Source organism: Delphinapterus leucas, chromosome 10 (genome assembly GCF_059928025.1).
Source record: "Delphinapterus leucas isolate spDelLeu-1000000601 "Yukka" chromosome 10, BTC_Dleu_Yukka2, whole genome shotgun sequence".
In the NCBI taxonomy this organism is placed as follows: domain Eukaryota; kingdom Metazoa; phylum Chordata; class Mammalia; order Artiodactyla; family Monodontidae; genus Delphinapterus; species Delphinapterus leucas.
Window position 1 is genome coordinate 51,841,952 of NC_143138.1, and position 23,820 is coordinate 51,865,771.

The following is a 23,820-nucleotide window of genomic DNA, read 5'->3' on the forward strand; positions in this document are numbered from 1 at the left end:
GCAGCTCAATATCTAAAAAACAAACAACCCAATCCAAAAACAGGCAGAAGACCTAAATAGACATTTCTCCAAAGAAGATACACAGATTGCCAACAAACACATGAAAGGATGCTCCACATCACTAATCATTAGAGAAATGCAAATCAAAACTACAATGAGGTATCACCTCTCACCAGTCAGAATGGCCATCACCAAAAAATTTACAAACAATAAATGCTGGAGAGGGTGTAGAGAAAAGGGGACCCTCTTGCACTGTTGGTTCAAATGTAATTTGATACAGCTACTGTGGAGAACAGTGTGAAGGCTCCTTAAAAAACTAAAAATAGAGCTATCATATGACCCAGCAATCCCACCACAGGGCATATACCCTGAGAAAACCATAATTCAAAAATAGTCATGTACCGCAATGTTCATTACAGCTCTATTTACAATAGCCACGACATGGAAGCAAGCTAAGTGTCCACCGACAGATGAATGGCAAAGAAGATGTGGCACATATATACAATGGAATATTGATCAGCCATAAAAAGAAACGAAATTGAGTTATTTGTAGTGAAGTGGATGGACCTAGAGTCTGTCATGCAGAGTGAAGTAAGTCAGAAAGAGAAAGACAAATACTGTATGCTAACACATATATATGGAATCTAAAAAAAAAAAAAAAGGTTCTAATGAACCTAGGGTCAGGACAGGAATAAAGACGCAGACGTAGAGAATGGACTTGAGGACATGGGGAGTGGAAAGGGTAAGCTGGGATAAAGTGAGAGAGTGGCATGGACATATATACACTGCCAAAAGTAAAACAGATAGCTAGTGGGAAGCAGCTGCATAGCACAGGGAGATCAGCTCCGTGCTTTGTGACCACCTACAGGGGTGGGATAGGGAGGGTGGGAGGGAGATGCAAATGGGAGGAGATATGGGGACATATGCATATGTATATCTGATGCACTGTGTTATAAAGCAGAAATTAACACACCATTGTAAAGCAATTATACTCCAATAAAGATGTTAAAAAAATAAAATAATTCGGGTCCATTGAGTTAAATGACCCCTGAAAGTCCTTTAAACCCTGTGACTATGGATTCCTGGGCTGGAAACATTAAGAAACTTTATGATCCTTTTTTCCTAATCCTTTACTATGTACTCTCTGTTTGTATTTTTTCAGATTAGAATGGGAAACTTCTTCCCGCAAGCAATCCGTTCATTTCTCTCCCTGACATGAGGCTGAAATTTCAGGCTTGCAAATATCACTGGGGAATATTTCTCAGCTGCAGTTGATTATTTCTTCTTTCACTGCCAGGCGTCACATTGCCTGGAGAGAATTCACTTAGCAAAGGAGGGGCAAGGGCAGTGGGTAGCAGAGGGAAGAAACAGCATGTCCGAGAAGCTGGGGGTGAGCCTGGCAAGAAACGGGGGTAGAATTTATGGTAATTCGGCGACACAAAGCAAGAACTTAAAATTGAAAATAAAAAGTCTAGTAAGCCTTAGTTCTGGGTGTCTGTGTGTGTGTGTATGCGTGCATGCGTGTGTGTTTAAAGTGCTTTAGAATGAAACAATGCCATTTGTAGCAACATGGATGGACCTAGAGATGATCATACTAAGTGAAGTAAGTCAAAGACAAATATATGATATCACTCACGTGTGGAATCTAAAAAATGATACAAGTGAACTTTGTTACAAAACAAAAACAGACTCACAGACATAGAAAAAAAATCTTATGGTTACCAAAGGGGAAAGAGGGGGGAGGGATAAATTAGAAGTTTGAGACTAACAGATACACACTACTATATATAAAATAGATAAGCAGCAAGATCCTACTGTCTAACACAGGGAACTATATACAATATCTTGTAATAACCTATAATGGAAAAGAATCTGAAAAAGTACATATATGTGAAATTGAATCACTTTATTGTACACCAGAAAGGAACACAACATTGTAAACAAACTACACTTCAATGAAAAATTAAAATTAAAAAAAGAGAGATAGATACTTCTGCAACTTCAAAGATACTTCTCAATTAGAAAAAAAAAAGTGCTTTAGTACATAAAATTCTACATTACCCAAATAAAGCTGTTATTTGGTCACAGCAGCTAAAAATATTAATGATGCCACACCAAATGCTTCATAAGAAATCATCCCCAGCTGCCAGAAAGGGGGGGAAGGTATCTTATTCAGAATGAAAAAACAGTGACCTAAAAAAATAACCAAATCAACTTGAATTTTGCCCCTGAATTTCTCATCTCTCTAATTTGTCAGTGATCATTTGTGGGGTTCCCTTTGAGGACTGCCTTTTGCTCTCCTTTGGGATGGGATCTGCACCCAGAGAAGAGATGGGGCAGGAATTATTGAAAGCCCCCTTTCGGATCAGCATTAACAATTCACGGAGCTCTTCTCTAGTTCCACCTGAGGCACTGGGAAGGACACCTGACAAGCAGCAAGGCCTTGTTCAAAGTGTCTCCTAATCTGCTTTGAAACGCACAGTGGATCGGGGCCAATTCGAGGTCAACACCCCATCCTCGTTGTTTTGCGAGCTGCCTGGCTGCTCTTGTGCCAGAGGAAGTGAAAAGACAGACTGATTGCAAACCCACCGGGCTTCTGGCCGGCCGCTGAATGGCCTTTTGAAATGCAAGCCTCCAGAGCTGAGGGTTGGAAACGCTCCTTCTCTTGAGGTCCCCTGTCACACAAAGGGGAAAAAAAATAATCACCAAAAAGTAATTTAGGCTGAGTGGTTTACAAAATGAGACAGATCAAAGGGTAAACTCACACAATTGAAATGTTGAGAAGAAGGAATTTTCAACATTATTAAGTAAACCCAGTGTGGGTGAAAGCAGTTCAATTGCAGGTGGAAAGCGGGTAAGGGGAGCTTTGGTGCCTATACCTCCACCAGACTTCATGCTGGTCCAACAAATATGTCCACAGGCAACGCTAGCCTCCAGGCAATGTGCCCTCCAGGCAACATTAGCCTCTTCTGGCTTCTGAGACGCAGCGATCTCCTGGCTTTCCTCCCACCTCCAGACATCCCCCTCCTCTGAGTCATTTGCCAGGTCCTCCTCCCCGTCTCTCAGACTTGAAAGTTGGTTCCTCATGGCTTGGTCCTAGGTCTGCTTTGATTCCTTCCATGTGCCCTCTACCTGGAACACCTCATCCACAGCCTGGTTCCTCGCCATCTCTAAGCAGATGGTCACACATTTGCTCTCCAGCCAGACTTTCTTTAAAGCTCCAAGCCCAGGGAGTTTGGGATTAGCAGATGCAAACTAGTCTATATAAGATGGATAAACAACAAGGTCCTACTGTATAGCACAGGGAACCATATTCACTCTTATTGAAACAGAGCAGGACCCCATGTCCTCAGCCTGCCTGTTGTCTGTGGAAAAACTTTAGTCAAAGAATAAGTTTAATCATAGGAGAGAAAAAATGCAGAAGCGAAGGAAAGCAAACAGGACAAAATAATAATAGTTTAGTCATTAAGCAAAGTCAAGGAACTTAATTCCTCCTCAAGGGCTATAGATAATATTCTGAGCTGCGTCCTGTGAGCTGTCTTATAGAGACTAAAACCCCCACCAGGTGGAAGAAGTTAACTACATGATGACCAGACTGTCGCCATGACATAAGCTGCCACAATCCCGAGAATTGGCCTCAAAGACAAGGGAACAAACCCACCCTGGAACTGAAGATTAACTGTACTTAAAACAGTCAAGATGAGGGTGGTCAGACCACCAATGACCAATTTCAAGATGAGCGTCAGAGCTGACTCTGCTGTTTCTGCATGTAGCCCCCTGCCTCTGCCTATAAAAGCTCTTGCCACTGATTGTCAGTGGCGGGGGGGGGGGGGGGGGGGGGGAGTCGGCCTTGGGCCTCATTATGCGCTCATTATAATATGTTAGCATATGCTATATGACATGCCCACAGACGCCATGACAGTTCCAAAGCCGCCCATAAAAGGCCCAAAAGTGGGTGGGGCCCCAATTCCTGGAAATTCCCACCCCTTCCCTAAGACAGAATACTCCTCCCACTCCTTAACCTATGAAATTAGCCAGCCGGTGAACACCCCCATGCCTCCCAGCTGCTCTCACTTTCTGAGATGACCTCTTGCCCAAGGGCCACCTCTCACCTTCTAAGATGGCCAGCATTCTGCCTATGGAGTGTGTATCTCTGCTTTCACTTTACTACTGCTCACCCTTGAACTCTTTTCTGCACAAAGCCAGGGGCCCTCACTTGGTGGCCCATCCCAGGAACGCGCTGGAGACCTGGGACATGACCATCCTCTTGCACCCCATTTTCTTGCAACATCTTTACAAAGCAAGAGGGGGAAGGTGGTCTCCTCTTCCCTCCCCACTTTCCCTTGGATTAATTAATCCACTTCTTACCTATCACTTTGCCTCTCACTGAATTCCTTCTGCGCCAAGGTGCACAGAACCTGAGCTTCATTGAATCCTGAGACAAGCTGTGTTGTTTCAGTTGAAATATTGTGGGTTCAGTCCCATCTGAGGTGCAGTTTCAATCCCAATCCCCCCTCCCGGCTCTTGCCCAGCTCCTCCCCACGTCAGTGCCTTCAAAAGGGCTCATTTTCTCTGCCGGCACCTGCTTTCTCCCCGTGAATCTGCTGGGCCAATTCCCCTCATCCTCCCAGTGTCAGCAGAATTATGCCTTCCTCACAGCACCCGTCCTGTGTCCCCAAGGCCAAGTCACAACCTCCACTTGTCCAGTTTCATAGTCTCCTTGACTTTTTATTTTTGTAGGATTTGTCACGCTTTCTAATTAACCCACTCTGCAGAGTTACTTGTTTTCTATTTTTTGCATTGCTATATGTCCAGTGCCTGGCACTATATCCTGCACATTCAATGAAGCTATCCTGAAGGAATTAGTAAATGAATAATACAAATAGAGATAAGATCACAAGAAAAGAGAAAATTTTTCTGCCACCAAGTTACAATTTGTATATTTTTATTTCTGTGAAGTTAGTCAGATGCTCTTCCTCAATGACTCATATTGAAATCCATGACCAGCATAAACCCCAGTGGCTTTTTCCACATTAACTGATGTCAAGCCACATATGCCTCTGTGCAGAGGTAATGCATGTTTCATCTGCACGTAAAGTTTTTATCTTTAGGGGAACTATGTAATTTTTGAAACTGAATTCTGTCATCCGAGATATTAACTCACCAGGTGTTACTTGAAAATACTATAATCATGACTGCTGTGTCTTTTTTCAAGTTGATAAGAAATGGTGCCTTCATGCTAGCCGCACAAAGCCCTGCAAATACCCCTACGGGCCATTTTCCCTGTGTGGCAGACATAGTTGGTCAATTCATCCAATAGCCATTTCTCCCAACTTTCTTATTCCTTGCTCTCTTTCAATTATAGAGGCTAAGAAAAGCCAGAAACCCGATATGTCAGCTTCCCTGTAACTAGGGGTGGCTAGTGAGACATAAAGGGACATCTATAAGGAGGAAACAGTGTGGGGAAATACTCTGCTCCCACTTTAAAACAAACAAACAAGAAAAGGTCAATCTAACATGTGCTCTCAACACTGATTACTCCATTGTTTCTACCTTTGAATGTGACTGTGATGCCTAGAGCCATAGCGGCTATCCTGTGGCCCTGAGGTAACAAGCATGAAGGCAGAGTCAATATGAAGTTGGAGGAACTTCTGAACCAGCCTATTATGCCTACGGCTAGAGTTCTTGTTTTGAGAAACAACTGTTTCTTTATTGCTTAAGCCACTATTAATTGGGTTTTCTGTGCTTTACAGTCAAACATGGCTTGAATGGTATCTTTATTTAGAACGGCACCATGAGTCAATATTAAAAGTATAGTTAAGGGCTTCCCTGGTGGCGCAGTGGTTGAGAGTCCGCCTGCCGATGCAGGGGACACGGGTTCGTGCCCCGGTCCGGGAAGATCCCACGTGCCGCGGAGCTGCTGGGCCTGTGAGCCATGGCCGCTGAGCCTGCGCGTCCGGAGCCTGTGCTCCGCAACGGGAGAGGCCACAACAGTGAGAGGCCCGCGTACCGCAAAAAAAAAAAAAAAAAAAAAAGTATAGTTGATCAGTCAGACACAATTCTGTCTAACCATAGCGAAGTCCAACCCTAATTTTTCTATTTTATTCATAAAGCTACCATGAAAGACTTTATTTCAATTTTTCCCTCAAGTCACAATACACTGAGACTATGATATTTCCCTCCTTTGACAGTTCTATAGGTTTACCGTTTAAGCATTGCTCTTGGCCTGAAAAGAGTGGAGATAATAGACATATTGTGCTCAGATCCTATTTCTATGACATTTGATCTGGATTAACATTAAGCTGCTTTAGACCTTTTTCTCTGTAAGCTTCATCCTACTCTTTTTCATAATTATTTTTTAAAGTGGGCAGGTATTTTTCCTTCTGAACACTTAAAAATGAAAAACCCAACAAAACAAAGAATAAGTTCTCTGTTCTGCTCTTCCAAACTCATTCGTGGTCCTGTATCCTGAAAAATCTTCAAAAGTAAATAGCATCTTTCCAGTAAATAGAATTGTCACACTATCCTCTGGCATTAGTTAGAATAGCAGTTGGGCTTCTGTGTCATAGGCCCAAAATAAGAGTGGCCTCAATAAGAAAGGTGATTACTTCGAGCCTAACAATTCAGCCACTAAGCAGTCCAGGGTGGTATGGTAGCTCCATTTCGTCAGGCATCCCATTTCCTTCTAGCATAGCTGGTTGGCTTTTCCTCTTGGTCCAAAATGGTACCCATATCATATCCACATTCAGGGCAGCAAGATGGAAGAAGGAGAATGGAAGGTGTCCTTTCCCTTTAAGGGCGTAATGCAGACATTACACACATCACTCCTGCCCACATATAACTGACTACAGCATAGTCACATGGTCACATCTAGGTGTAGGAAGGCTAGGAAATGTAGTCACTATTCTGGGGAGCCAGGTGCCCAGCTAAATATCAGGGCTTCTACCACTACAGTGAGTCCCCTACATACAAACGAGTTCCGTTCCGAGAGCACGTTTGTAAAAGTCCAACAAAGTTAGCCTAGGTATCCAGCTAACACAATTGGCTATATAGTACTGTACTGTAATAGTTTATAATACTTTTCACACAAATAATACATAAAAAATAAACAAACACACAAAATAAAGAAAACATTTTTAATCTTACAGTACCTCGAATAGTACAGTAGTACAGCACAGCAGCTGGCACACAGGGGCACATTTGCATCTTTGAAACTTCACAGCTTGAAGGTTCATATAAAGGGAACTTATTGTATAGACAAAGGGAAGTGAGATTTCAAGGGACAACTTACAGCCTCTCTCAGACTTCCCCCCAAGAGATATATGAATTCCTGGACTGAAGTTGCAATAACAAGCAATAATTTAACAATGTACATGAAATCGAGCCAAAGGCTTGAAGCTGGCTCTTGGGCCAGACAGAGGTTCACCCACTCTAATGAGAGAGGCCCAGTATTTTTGAAGCTTCTCTATCATAGTGGTTTGTAGAGTGGCTTGGACCAGCAACACAAGCATCACCTGGGAACTATTGGAAATGCAGATTCTTGGGCCCCACTTGACTTACTGAATCAGAAACTCTGGGGAGGGAGCCCGTAGCCTGTGTTTTAATGAGCTCTGTGGGAGATTCTGATACATGTTCAAGTACACGCTGTAAAGTATCGCACTTCACAGGTTCGTGCTGAGCATTTATATATTCCTACAATAAGACACCTGGTACCTGAAGAATTCTTGCGCTCAGGTGAGCAATAAACTATTTTATTAAGAGAATGTTCCGATCATAAAATGGATTTCAAATAAAATATATACTTTTATATTAAGGAGTCTTTCATTCTTCTTAAGAAAATTTCTATTAGATTTGTAATTAACCTTCAAAAACAACGGTTGTGCAGCAGTGGATTTAAAATCAAGAAAAGGGCAAATCCTCTTCTTACTATATGATCATCACAAAGACATGAACCAGTTCTCTTTCTCAAGCAGTCAGCATCATGAACAACACATCCAATGGGGACGTCTCACCCCAAAGGATGAGGTGCCAATGACTGATTCACTAGGTGGGGGACGTAGGGGTCTCTGGGGCATCCCTTCACACAATGCTTTCTTTTTCTAGCTCACGGATGTGAACAATTACTTATTTACACAGTCTTTCCTTTTTCTTGTGGTTTTATTACTTATAAGAGGTAAAACATCATCTTTACAATCATTTATAGCAGATCCTCTCAAACTCTGATTGACAGATGAATTTCCTGGGGATCTTGGTAAAACACAGACTCTGATTCAGTGGGTCTGGGGCCAGGCCTGAGATTCTGCATTTCAAACCAGCTCTCAGGTGAGGGTGATCCTGCTGTTCCACAGGCCATACTGAGTAGCAAGGATTTGTAGAATAACAGGATAAAGAATAGAGGAGCTGTTTTAGAAGACCTCCCAAATTTAACTAAAGAAGTCACCACCCATGGGAACTGTTCAAATTGAGCACCCAACACCAGGGAGGTTAAAAAGAAAAGATGCCTATTTACTGAAAGCAGTGGACAAAGAGAGGGAAAAAAGGGGGCACAGGGGGCCTATTCCCCCAAGGGTTGCTCCACCCTTGCTTCCATCATCACAGCCTAGCTGTTTTCCCTGGGAATCATTGTGGTCGATGACAGTTACTCCCTCATGTGTGCATTCATTTAATAAATATTTACTAAGCAATGATTATATGCCAAGAGGGTCACCTCGAGTCTCACAGCATCAATCGAATAAGCAGAAGCTCACCGTCATGGTCCCACATTCTGGCTAGGTCCCTGTCACTCCTTCTGTCCATCTGGGGGCTGTCTGGTCTCCTGAACTTTTCCCCAGAAGTAGAGTCTTACTTCTCATTGGGCTGTTTAATATTATAGCTTTGAGTTACACGGGCGCATTTATATTTGGTTCCCTTGCTTTATCCTTCAGGAGACAGTGTTCTCCAGTTAGGGAGATATTTTGTCCAGGGGTGCCCCATGGGGATCTGCCTCCTCTGTTTACTTACAGAGATAGTGTTCGGCATTTCCCCCCTCACCTCAAAAGCCTTCTTTAGTCCGCGTGCCACAACTGCTGAGCCTGCGCTCTGGAGCCCGCGAGCCACGGCTGCTGAAGCCCGCATGCCTAGAGCCTGCTCTCTGCAACAAGAGAAGCCACCACAACGAGAAGCCTGCACACCGCAACGAAGACCCAACACAGACAAATAAATAAATAATTAAATTTATTTTAAAAAAAAAAAAAAAGCCTCCTTTAGCCAGGTCTTAGGGACCGAAAAAGCTATCTCTGATTTACTTTCTACTCTAAGCCCAAACATTCTCAATGTCTTAACCAAAAAATTAAAGTGCTTCTTCCTTCACTACTCCTCAAGGCAAGGTGAACTTCTGGAAATTCCCCAGACACAAGCTGACCCTGGCGGTCTTTTTCTCATCCCCTACAAAAGAACATGAACAAAACTTTCAGAACCCTTCTATTCAAGATAAGTCAAATAACCATGGAGGCCCTGGGGTAAATTAAACATATTTTTTCAAGCCCAAAATCAAGAACACGCCTGGAATATTCAAAAGTACTTATGGTGACAGAGAAACAGAAAATTTAAGAATACGCTTGTCCTAAAAAGTTTCAAACATATATTCATCTTGGCACTGGTAGTCAAAAGTGTTCTAGAGCTGACAGAGAAGGGGGGAAAGGATGCAGAAAGGAACAGAGAAAGACAAAGACTATGTGCTCCTTCTATTCACAATAGCCAACACATGGAAACCACCCAAGTGTCCATCAACAGATGAATGGATAAAGAAGATGTGGTATATATACAATGGAATACTACTCAGCCATAAAAGAGAATAAAATATTGTCATTTGCAGCAACATGGATGAACCTAGAGAATATTATACTTAGTGAAGTAAATCAGACAGAGAAAGACAAATACCATGTGAGATCATTTACATGTGGACTCTGAAAACTAATACAAATGAATCTATATACAAAGCAGAAACAGATTCACAGACATAGAAAACAAATTTATAGCTACCAAAGAGGAAAGGGGGGTTAAGCTGGGAGTACAGGATTAACAAATACAAACTACTCTACATAAAATAGGTAAACAACAGGGATTTACTGTATAGCCCAGGAAACAATATTCAGTATCTTGTAATAACCTATAATGGAAAATAATCTGAAATATATATATAATTGAATCACTTTGCTGTAAACCTGAAACTATCACAATATTATAAATCAACTGTACTTCAATTTTTAAAAAAAGACTCTGCTTCATAGCTCTATCATTCAGGATAAGCCAGATCAGTTTTCTCAACCTATTTTTCATTATCACCTCCCCAGGGAGTCCTTTTTAGACATTTTTTCTGAATCCTCACCCCCCCATGAAATTTCAAAACCACAGATACTTTATATATTTGTTTATTCACCGTATGTATATACTGTATATTTTCACCCATCCCAAGAACCAATTTTCACCCCCTTGGTGGCAATATTGTCCCTCTTAAGAATGCGTGGGTTAGATGCTGCTTGGTAACAAAAAATCTGAAATCTTAGTATCTACTTAACAACAAAGTTGTTTCTCATTCACATTCCCTGTATATCACAGGTCAGGTGGTGGGAGTGGGAAGGGAATGGTGTGGGGGCTGCTCCCCAAATCTCTTCACCCCAGGGTCCAGGCAGACAGAGCAACCACCAATTCCATTGTTGCTGGATGCCAGTGGCAGAGGGAAAAGAGCAGTCAGGAAGGTCTCACACCTGCAATTAAATGCTGCAGCTCAGGAGAGACACATGTCACTTCTCATCTCAGTTCATTGGCCAGAAGTAAGCCATACGGTCCCCACAACCACAGGGGCCCAGGAAGTTTAATTCTACTGTGTGCCCAGAAGATGGAAAGCAGGAGGAAATAACAGGTAAAAGCGCCCCAAAGCTCTCAAAACAACCTTGCCTTTGGACAGCACTGCTATCAAAGAGGACATATATACAGAGAGGCTCTTGGGACCATAGGGTGTAGACTTTCCTTGTCCAAGACTCACCTGAGTTCTTGGCAGAATTAACCCACACACACACACCCACTTCCCTACCACTCTGGCCAGTGTCCAGTCCATTCATCCCCAACTGCTCTGTAGCCTCAACACCACATCCTCTTTTCTCTCCCTTCCTCTTCTGCTCCAACTCCCCGATTAAGGATCTAAACCAGCAACAGGAAGTTAGAAGGCTAGGAAGGCTGTCTATTAGAGAAACTCTTTCAATTGCAAAATGGTTCAACAGCCAGCACCTTTCAGGGAAGAGGATGAACTAGATACAGAGAATTTAACACCCAAGCAAGGGTCATCATCAAGATGAAACAAAGTAAGTGCTCAATAAACACCTGATAGATCAACGAATACAAGGTTGGACAAATCCATGAATGAAAAGCATGGTGTGCAGCCCATGTTCCATAGTCCTCAGCAGTACATTTTCCCCTTTATTGTTGTTTTCCTGATCCCAATGCGGACCAGTGTCATATCCCAGTCTTAGCTTCACAACAAGCTCTGTTTCCTTGTGGTCCCATCATTGGCTTGCAAATGGGTTCTGTGTACCTGTGTCTACTGCTCCACTTCCTCCTTCCTTCCTCTCTGTTTGAAGGCAAGGCCCTGTGACTTGGCCTCTTCTCTAGACTGTCCTGTATCCTGTCTGACCTGTGACTATCCAGGTCTCATGCTAACCCCCCACAAATTCTCCAGAAAAAAGAACCTCCTGGCATAAACACACTGACTGTGAAACAATGACATTGACAAGCAGAAAGAAAGCAACAGGATATTGTTGCAAAATGTCAGAAACATGTGCACACAGATTTGTGCAGGTTCAGCCAAGAATGGTTTTATGGGTTTTGTCATTTCTTATTTTATTGGAAGGCATTATGGTAAGTGAAATAAGTCAGACAGAGAAAGACAAAAACTGTATGATATCACTTATACGTGGAATCTAAAATTGCAACAAACTAGTGAATATAACAAAAAAGAAGCAGAATCAGATACAGAGAACAAACCAGTGGTTATCAGTGGGAAGAGCAGAGGGGTAATATAGGGGTGGGGGAGTGGGAGGTACAAACTATTATGTATAAAATAAGCTACAAGGATATATTGTACAACGTGGGGAATATGGCCAATATTTTGTAATAACTGTAAATGGAGTATAACCTTTAAAATTGCATTAAAAATTGTTTAAAGAAATAGAAAAATAAAAAGGAAGGCCCTATGAAGACACAGCAACACTGAGACACACCTAAAGAACACCATGTGAGGATGGAAGCAGAGAGTGGAGTGATATATCAACATGCCAAGGAACACCAAGGGTTGCTGGCAACCACCAACAGCTAGGAAGAGGCAAGGAAGGAATCTCCCCTAGAGTCTGCATGGCCCTGCTGACACCTTGATCTCAGACTTCTGGCCTCTGGACTTCTCATTTTTTCTCTACAGTGAGAGAATAAAGTTCTGTTACTTTAAGCCACCAAAAATAAAATATTAATAAAATAAATAAAATGAAGTAAAATAAAACAAAATAAAATACTGACGAGGCAGGCGTATAGCAGTCAGCAGTATTCACGTTTGCACATATAGCTATGTGATCAGGCAACTGCTCTCAAAAATTATGAACTATGAACAAGAACAAATCAACTATCCATATTTAGGCAGTTCAAGTGTCCAAGCGGAGACTTGTCACGTTCAGAGCAAAATATCTACTTGGAAATATGAAAATGTTATTGAAGCCCCTCTTGGGAGTCAAGGGCTAGGGTGAGGATGTGGGAATGGGAACAAGCCTTTCTGTCTTACAGAGGGATGCAGTGAATAAAAAATACCCTTGCAGGAAAGGAGAAGAAGAAGAGATTCCCTGCCAGCAGAAACGTTTTGGGTCAGGAATTCTAGAATCAAGCCTCAGAAAGGGCAACATAAACTTGCTTTGAACACAAATCTAATATCATTAACACACTAGATGGCCATCCGGGTTGTCTCTATCCTGTAACATGTCAATCCTTGCTGTGTGCTTCTGAGACATAGATCACAGATTTCTATTTCCACCTCCAGTAATCTGATATGTTTGACAACGTCATGGAGAGGAGAGAATGCGAAAAGCATGGAAGGAAAAGGACCCCACTTTGCCCTTTTGATGCAGGCAGCACGTGTCGCCGGAGCAGGACACAGACAGGCACTGACCTCGGCACGAGGGATGACGTGCGCAACAGGACAGGGGAGCAACATTTTAATGGAGAAGAAGAGACAACAAGTAAGTACATGAACAAATGAAGGATGCACTATCATGAGATAATAAACGTGGAAAGAAAATGAAACAGAGTAAGGTGGTTTTCTTACTGATCTGGGGGTTGGCTGTTACTTTAGATAGAGCGGTTACTTTAGAATGCATGAATAAGTCCAAAGACCCTGGGGTGGTCATGAGCTTGGTGCATTCAAGCAACAGAAAGCAGGCCACATGCCTGCGAAAGTGAGGAGGGTGATGGTGAGAGGAAGCTGGAGCAGCGAGTTGAACCTGGATCACGTGAGGACATGGGGGTCTTAAAGACCAGGGTAAAAAGTTTGAATTTCTCAGTACATGTAGAATGTGGCCCGTCACAAGGCAGAGTGAGGAAAGTTGGCCTTGGTTGCCTCCCTGTCTGTTGAGGGAAAATTGTGCAATGACACCTCACAACTGTGCCAAGTTGTGATAAGAAAGCTGACCTTTCATAGTCTCACATCGGGCAGTTGTTGGTTAAAGGCCACCCCAGGAAAAGTGGGTTCCAGTATCCTGAGGGCAGACCTCTGAAAAAGAGCTGCAAGTGGTAAATACTACAAGCAAAAGCACACTGAAGCATAGATACACACACACACACACACACACACACACACACACACAGCAAAATCAGATCCTAGAGGGTTGAAAGAGTTCCTATATCATCCACTACACAGCCTAACTGAAATACCTAGTTTCAAAATAAGTTCCCACCACTTATACTCCCTCTGTGATCTCAGTCTGCTCCTCTATAGAATGTATATAATCATAGTACCCACCTTATGGGGTGATTCCAAAGACTTAAATAATGATAATGCATTTAAATTCTAGCACAATGCCTAGCATATAGTAGACACTCAATAAATATTTTTCCACCTAATCAGGCATTCCAAAATTGCTGCACTGATCTAATAGAATATTTTCCCATTCATTGCCTTCTCCATACTCATATGAGATCATAAAAGCTCCACCAATTTCCATAAGCATAATAGCTTTATAATAAGGTCCGTTGGCAAGCTAGGGGGTTATCCTCAAACTTTCAAAGAGAAATATAACTGCATTCCCACCTAATTATACATCAAGACATCCTTAAGAATCTCTCTTCCCCCTGGGGAGGACAAAGAGTATTCTTAATAATAACCAGGGACTATCATTAGCTATCACAAATAGATTTAGAAATCACGGATGTCCAAAAGACTTTAACCAAATTCCTCATATTTGGGTCCACTATAGGTGATAATAGAGTTGTGTCTGCTTCACGGATTCTTGGATGTATTTCACTGCTTCTACAATTGCATTTCAAATGCTATCCTACTTCCTAATAATGAAGGCACAGGTTCACTTCAGCAGAATTTTTTTAACTTGATTAAAGGACCCAACATCAAAGAATCTCTGTTTAGCACTCAATGGGACTTTAAATCTTTAATCGTGTTCTCATGTAGTTCATCAGCCCACTTCCCAGCACCTACACTTTGAGCTGTTTCCACGTTGGCCTATGTCTGGCTATGGTTGGCTCATTAAAATGAGCCCACAAGAAACAAAGGATGACCTAAGATATGGGAATTCAAAACCACAGGGTCCTGTATAGGACCCAGGTCAATGGCAAGATACCACTCAGCTCAGAGTCTGGTTGGAAAGGAGAGTAGTACATTCCATTCCTTAAAGTCAACACAGTCTATTTATGTGGAAATTAAGGGGACTTGATTGATAAAGATTTTTTGTGAAAAGTAGTTGTCTTAGACTTCTAAATAAAGATGGATAATCCTCTATGGTTTTCTCCCTTTTCAGCCAGACTCCACTGAAATTCCAGTAAAAGAATAAAAAATTGTGTTAACACAAAAGGACAAAAACAGAAGGGAAGAGGAGATAGCAAAGGAATGAAATTAGAGGTGGGACTGAAAATGGAGCAATTAAAACCCACATACTGAACTACAAGAACCTCTTCTTTTTCCTTCCACCTGCCCCAAAATGACAGTAGCCAAGCAATTTACTGTCCCTTCAAACCACTCCATCTGCAAGCTGGACTCTCTTCCGTAGGGAAGCGAACAACACAAATATAAGCTCTTTCGAGACAGGTAAAGCCCCCTGATAAAAACACCCCCTCATTACCTCATCATCTTCAGATGACGCCCACCAGTGGAAAGGTCCCCTCCCCATAACACACAGATTCCAGTCTGCTTTCTAGTGCTTTACTCTCAATTATATATGGAAAGCCAAAGATCACCAGTTATGAGAGCAGATTTCTGGCATGGAAGACATCAAAACAAACAGAAAAAGAAGGATCTGAAGGAAACAGAGACAACAAATGGAAAAGAAAAGTTTGAAAAACCTATAGTATGTATTTTTAGAAAGCTAAGAGAAGGTATTTACATTTGTGAAACAAGAATAAGAAGCTAGTAAAAAGTATTAGTCAAAGCACAGTGAAGAGCTATCACATAAAATTTAACCGAAATTAAATTTTTGATGGAAAGGCTAGATGGCAAATTTGCAGAACTTACATTGGAGGAAGGGAAATTACCCAGAAAGTAGAACGATTTTCCAAAGACATGATAAATGGGAGGGAAAATAAAACAAAATTAGATAACCCAGGAAGTTCAATATTTGATTAATATGAATTCCAGAAATAACAGAGGAAGGGAATAGGTAAAATTATCAAAGTTGCAATACAAGAAGATAGCCCATGGCTGAAGACTTGAGTCTCTAGTTCTCTAAGTGACAAATACAGTGAATTATCATCTGTGTTTTAGTAGAGGCTCAAACAAAGTCACATCCTCATGAAAAATCAGAACATCTGGAATAAATGAAGACTCTAAACACTTTCACAGTGAGAAAATATGTCACATAAAAATATTGGAAACAAGAATGGCCACCCTAGGTGCCTCCAAATTTCTGAGGGTCATTATTCTTAATCTAAAATTCTATACAAGGTCTAATCATCAATCAGGTACAAGGAGAAAATACACTTTCAAGCATGAAATGTTCAAATAAACAAATCTCCCATGCACCCTTTTGATGGGAAGCTATTAAATAATATGCTTCAGTGAAAGAAAGAGGAAGGTATGAGTTTTAGGACACATCCTTTCTTCTTCAACAGAAGGAAAAAGTGGAGGGAATTCACAAGCAGATTGTATAGGGAAGACTCATAATGATAGCAGAGTGGAGTCCTAGAGATCAACCATTTCAGATGGAAGGTAGATGGCTGTAGGGAGATCTCCTGAGTGGAAAAAAAAAATGGAACAGATTATTTGATGTGTTTGATTGTTTGGAAAAAAATATGTGTGTGTGTATATATATATATATATATATATATACACACATACATATATATATAAATGGCTATCATTAACAGATCAGTGAGAGCAGCATTTGAGAAAAAATAAAAAGAATTCTATAGAAAACTAATCAAAAGTGAAAACAGGCAACTGTGGTTGCCAGAGGTGGGGCAGGAGGTGAGTGACCCATGAAGGGGGTCAAAAAGTACAAACTTGGAGTTATAAAATAAATAAGTCATGGAGATGTAATGTACAGCATGGTGACTAGAGTTAATAATATTGTATTGCATATTTTAAAGTTGTTAAGAGCGTAAATGGTAAGGGTTCTTATCACAAGAAAATAATATTCTGTAACTATGTATGAGGACAGATGTTAACTAGACTTATTGTGGTGATCATTTCATAATACATACAAACATGGAATCATTATGTTGTAGTCCTGAAACTAATATAATGTTCTATGTCAATTAGACCTCAATTTAAAAAATAAAAAAGCAGCGGCAACTAGGAACACAAAAAAACAAAAATTGTATTAAAATGCAACCATAATATATTACATTTCTCAGCAGTGACTGACATTTATAAATTAAAATGAGGTAAACACCAACTCATGATTGAACCAAAATTATGAAAGACTGGGTAGATGGCAGAGAGGGGTGGAAAGAGAATTGCAGAGAGGGGTATAAAACAGTGAAATTCTCAACTGCCCAGCAGGAAATCAAAAAAATAATGTGAAGAATTAACAACATAAGAATATTATTTGACATGTGGAATTATGTGTCAGAAATAATTTCTAAAAAGGATTGAAAGTGGTTATTTCTGGGGATTGGAGGTAGGGAATGATAAGTGTTTTAACACAGCTTGGATTTTTTTACTATATACATATAAAACTTTCATATAAATAATTTTTTTAACTGTGAGGAAGGAATAAGAAGGATCACTGGCAAACCAAATCCAACAATATATAAAAAGGATCATACACTTAAGATCAAGTTGGATTTATTCCGTGGACACAAGGATGGTTCAATATTCACAAATCAATGTGATACCCCACATTAACAAAAGGAAGGATAAAAATCAAACAATCATCTCAATAAATGCAGAAAAAGCATTTGACAAAATTCAGTATTCATTAATGATAAAAATTCTCATTAAACTGGGTAAAGAGATAACATATCTCAACATAATAAAGGCCATTTATGACAAACCCATAGCTAACAGCATACTCAATGGTGAAAAGCTAGATAGGGGTATGGGATTAAAGAGATACAAACTATTGATACTATGTATAAGATACATAAACAAGGTTATATTGTACAGCACAGGAAATTATAGCCATTATTTTATAATAACTTTTAATGGAATATAATCCTTTAAAGTGCCGAATCACTACACTGTACACCTGATACTAATAGAATATTGTAAAGCAACTGTACTTCAATAAAAATAAAATAAGGAGCAAACTAAACAACAAACAAATAAATAAACCAATAGGAAAAAAAAGAAAGAAAAAAGGTCATTGGCTTCTGTGAGTCAATCTCTATCAACAAATGCCCATAGATACAAAATTGTTCTTGTTGAAATGGTGCCCAGTTCAAAAGTCTCTAAGGAAACCATAACCCACTCAAAAAGACTTTTAAAAACTAAACCAAAAAGAAAAACTAAACCAGTTTGGAACTAAAAGTAAAAAACATATTTAGTTCCCTAGAAAACAGATTCAAATCAAATAAATAAAATATCAAGTTCACTTTATGTTCAAGTCCAAAAATATATATTGGTCTTTCCTTTTTTTTTTTTTTTGCGGTACGCGGGCCTCTCAGTGTAGTGGCCTCTCCCGTTGCGGAGCACAGGCTCCGGACGCGCAGGCTCAGCGGCCATGGCTCACGGGCCCAGCCGCTCCGCGGCACGTGGGATCTTCCCGGACCGGGGCACAAACCCGTGTCCCCTGCATCGGCAGGCGGACTCTCAACCACTGCGCCATCAGGGAAGCCCTGGTCTTCCCATTTTAATCTTCTTTGATCATTTTAATGTGTATGTATATATACACATATATATACACACATATCACTCTTTATTCAAACCTCCCGAAGATATGGATTCTTATTTTTCATACTTCACTTTTAGTCATTTTGATTAACTGCAATCCAGTTATTGGTCTTCCTTTCTTGTAAGGTAGGGTCTTCAGATAAAATACAAGATGACCAGTTAAACTTGAATTTCAGATAAAGAACAGATTTTTTTCAAATAATATGTTCAAATATTGCAATGGACACACTTATCCTAAAATTATTCATTGTTTATCTGAAATTCAAATTTAACTGGGCAGCCTAATTTTTATTTGCTAAATCTGACTACCCTATTTTAAGGGTTTCCTCTATCGAACTCATCTCATATCTGCTTCTGAATCAGTCTGAGCTGCAGTTTTCATCATGTCCTCCCTCTTCACCATTCTCAGTCCATCTCAAGCCATCATTTCTTTGTGCCTGGTCATTCCAGGACCTCCCAGGCCCTTGTTCATCCTGAAGAGGTGTAGCCTCTGTCTTGCTGGCCTCAGCCAAGGTGTGATGCAGAGCTGGTGGAGTGTCCATTTGCTCTCTGCCTCTTGACACCTGCCAACACCACTAACAGAGTCTGTGCCTTTGTAAAAGATTTGGTGACACAACACAGAATACTAAATATGACTTAGAGTAAAATAGGAAAAGAAAAAAATGGGAAGACTTCACTTGGGACCTTCTCAGGGGAAACTCTAGTTCCCAGCTCATTTTCTTCTGCGGTCCACGACCATCACATCCTCCTCTAGTTGATGAAACCACTTCCCATAGTCCTTCAAAATACGACTTCCCTCCCTCTTTTACAAGCACCCACTTCCTACACGCAGGCCTCACACTTCCCCTCCCAGAGGAGTTTACAGGGATCAAGAATCCCCCATCAGTGGTGGAAATGTTCCATATGTTGACTGTAGTGGTAATTACGTGAGTACACAAATTTGTCAAGCTTCATGAATTCTACACACTGAATGCACGCATTTAATGATATATTGATACCTCAATGAAATGGATTTTTGAAAAATATCCCCTAGCTGTACTTTTACTAAAGCATAAGTTAATCATTCTGGAATCTAAAAGAACACTACAGGGATTTCAGCAGCCTGGAATTTTGCATTCCAAGTTTAGATTTCCTCAAGTTCTAGCACCAGTGTAAAGTGAAGATGTGCCTCCTTTGGTTTCTTGTGGTGGCCTAGTCTCTTGTGGGTACCTCTGAACAGAACACATACACACACACACACACCTTAGAGATGGTACAATATAGTCCATCTAAATATCTTATAGGGACTTTCCTGGCAGTCCAGTGGTTAGGACTCGGCGTTTTCACTGCTGAGGGCACGGGTTCAATCCCTGGTTGGGGAACTAAGATCCCACAAGCCACATAGCACGGCCAAAAAGAAAAACAAAGGAAAATTATTTAATAATCAACTCTTTATGTGACCTGGAGACACAAACAAGATGGTGCTTGGTGGAACAATTCCATCAAGACAAAAGCATTGGTCTCTCTACACAAATGCACTTGCATGTGAGGCAATATTGAAAATGGAATTATTGAACAGGGATATCCTCTGAACTGGTACAGGTGGGGTGGTGGGGTGGAGTCAGGGAGATGTTTAATATTGTTTTACAGGAATTGTCTTGGTTTCCAGGATTTTTCTACTCAACAAAGGGAAGATTCCATTTTCGGCTCAAACTCTAATCAGGAAATTATTCTTCAAAAAAAAAAAAAAAAGAGGGAGAACAGCTGAAAAACTCCTCACTACTCCACAGCCCACAAACAGGACAGACAGCAGACCGGAAGAGTCTCAGCTCCAAACTGATAAAAGCCATTTCTGAGTAACAAATAATTTATGGCCAGGCATTTTGTATATAATACAGGAGGAAAGCAAACCTCTTAAGTCAAGAGTGGGTACGTAAGTGAACCTTCTGAAAGCACATAAACAGACATGGGCAACTTTAATAAATAAGTGCTTTGATATTAAAAAGAGGGAGAAGAAAGAAAGAAAAAAATAAAATAATCTAATACCAAACCAAGACAGAGCAAAGGGTCTCCAGTAAGCAGTGTCAAAAGAAACAAAGAGAAGAGGATTATGGTCAGCATTGGAATAATGAGTAATATTGACAACTACCTTGAGCAGTCACTATGTGCCCAGGACTATTCCTAAGTGTTTTATATGCATTTGATCCTCACAACAGCCCTGTGAGCTAAGACAAAACTGAGGCATCCAGACTTCAAGCAACTTGCACAAAATCACACTGCAAGTGAGTAGCAGAGTCCAGATTTGAATCCATCTCCATCTGTTTGCAAATCCTTAGCCCTTGCCACCATGCTCTAGTCTCCTGCTACTCAAAGTGTGATCCATGGACCAACCGTAGCACGCGCATCCCTCTGGAGCCTCTTAAAATGCAGAATCTCAGGTGGCACTCCAGACCTGCTTAATCTGAATCTGCATTTTAGCAAGACCCCCAGGTGATTCTATGCATATAAAAATTTGAAAAGCACTATCTAGTCCCTTTCAGAAGACAGATCAGTCTTATCTGGTTCGGATTTATCACCAGTTCCTTCACGAGAATGTACTGAAAATGGATATAAGAATCTACTGTATAGAATTCATAATTATTTTAAATAAATTTATGCTCGTTTTTGCAGTAAGTAAAATACACATTTCTTGTTAGGTTCTTTCATGTTGCAGGGACTAGGCACTCCTAAGTTACTTTACAGTTACACTCAAAACTTTTCCAGCAAGTACCCCTAATAGCTAAGCTCACACCTCCAGCGGTTCTAGGAGCCATACCATTTTCTCTTTCTGTCTTCCTTATCTTCTGTTTTTTTGTAAACAACTTTATTGAGAAGATTCACCTGTTAAATTTACAATTCAATGATTTTTAATAAATTCACTGAACTCACTGAGTTCTACAACCATCACCATAATCCAGTTTTAGAACATTTCTATTACCCCAGTACGATCCTTCATGCCTACTTACAGCTAATCCCTACTCCCATCACCATCCCCTGTCTCTGTAGATTTGCCAGCTCTGAACATTTCATATAATTGGAATCATACAATATGTGGTCTTTTTCATCTGGCTTTTTTCATTGAGTATAATCTTTTTGAGGATTATCCATACCGTAGCCTGTAATAGTACTTAATTTTTTACTGCTGAATTGTCCATTGCATGGACCCATAGCCCTTTAGATTGTTTAGCAAATTTGAAAAAAAATTTTTGAAGCCTCAATATTTATCTTTAAAATTCATTCCAGTGTTGCATGTGTCTGTGTTGGCCTGAATATAAAAATGTTTTAAATAACAAATTAAATCAAAAATTCAATCTTTGCTCCAGTCCACCTTAGACTCCATCAATATGAGACATATAAACTTGGGTGATGAGAGTTAGTGCTAGGGAAACACAGGGAAGAGAGAAAGATGTGGTCATATAAGTCTTTAGTCATTGCAAACTAATCCTTCTGTAATTTGTTCCAAGTCCCAAGATAAAAATGCCCCACCAGGTACTGGTATAAAGAGACAGCAGAATGACATGGCCCATCATGATGATTATAGTCAAGATTTTGAGGACTAACTATGAAAAACAGTATGGAGGTTCCTCAAAAACTAAAAATAAAGTTGCCATATGATCCAGCAATCCCACTCCTGGGCATATATCCTGAGAAAACTCTAATTCGAAAAGATACATGCACCCCAACATTCATAGCACCTCTGTTTACAATAGCCAAGACATGGAAACAACCTAAACATCCATTGACAGGTAGATGGGTAAAGAAGATGTGGTGCACATATACAATGGAATATTACTCAGCTATAAAAAAGAACGAGATAATGCCATTTGCAGCAACATGGATGCAACTAGAGATTATCATACTAAGTGAGGTAAGTCAGAAAGAGAAAGACAAATATCATATGATATCACTTATATAGGGAATCTATAAAATATGACACAAATGAACTTATCTACAAAATAGAAACAGATTCACAGACATAGAGAACAGACTTGTGGTTGCCAAGGGGAGGGGGAGCTTGGGATAGCAGATGTAAAACTATTCTATATAGAATGGATAAACAACAAGGTCCTATTGTATAGCACAGAGAACTATATTCAATATCCCGTAGTAAACCATAATGGAAAAGAATATGAAAAACAATGTGTATATATATATATATATATATATATATATATATAAAACTGAGTCACTTTGTTGAACAGCAGAAATTAATGTAACATTGTAAGTCAACTATACTTCAATTAAAAAAGAAGAAATGCATGTAAGATTTTGAGACTGGAACAATGAAAAAAATAATAACATCACTCCTTAAAAAATACTGCTTAATAAAGGACTTTTTCTATTACACCGAACAAGTAACTACCCCTCACCCTAATATCCCAAAAGCTTACTCTTAAAGGGAAGTCATTCCTTGTTCTAAAGTTACTTTTGTTGGCTTTGTCAAATCTTGGAACAGCCGTGTAAGAATGTTAATTAACTCACAGCTGATCACCTCGTTGTTCGCTAGCTGAGGCTCTGTTAAAAGCACCATCAAGTCACCCAGTGCAAAAATCTTGGCTTCTAATATCATTTTCCAATAAAAGAAACCAGAGCTCCTTGGAGATATAGTTGATTCTAGGACTGGGGCAGGAAATATACAAGATGATCCCGGAGCATCTTGTCGTACCAGAAAGTAAGAAAGTGCTCCCCAAAATCATAATAATGAGGATATGTCAAAGGGGCACAACAGCCAACCTGAAAGAGCTCCCAAGGGCCAAAACTGGGACAATTTGAGAAACAGAATAAATAATGTAGGATTGAATTAAAATCCAAAGTGCAAAATAAACTTTGGTCCATGAGACCATACTGTTATAAATAAAGTACTGAATAAATTAAAAAATGGAGCAGAAAAGGCGATCTCCCATACAGAAAATTCCAAATATTTTGTGTAAATACTCCTCTTTGAAGGAAATAGAACTTAACTCCCCACCCATTGGGTGTAGGCTGCATTCAGTGACTTGCTGCCAACAAATAGAGTGTGTTAAGAGAGAAAAAAGTTACTTCACCAAGGAGAAGCCTGGTAGCACTGCCTTGGCCAAGTGACCGAGATGGACATCATCAGTGATAAGTCATCTTGAAAATACAGACCATTTAACTCATACGGTGAGAAGGGCAGTTTACCTCTGTGGTCTTCCTCCCAAGAAAACCATAACCTTAGTCCAGCCATGAGAAAAACATCAGACAAACCCAAA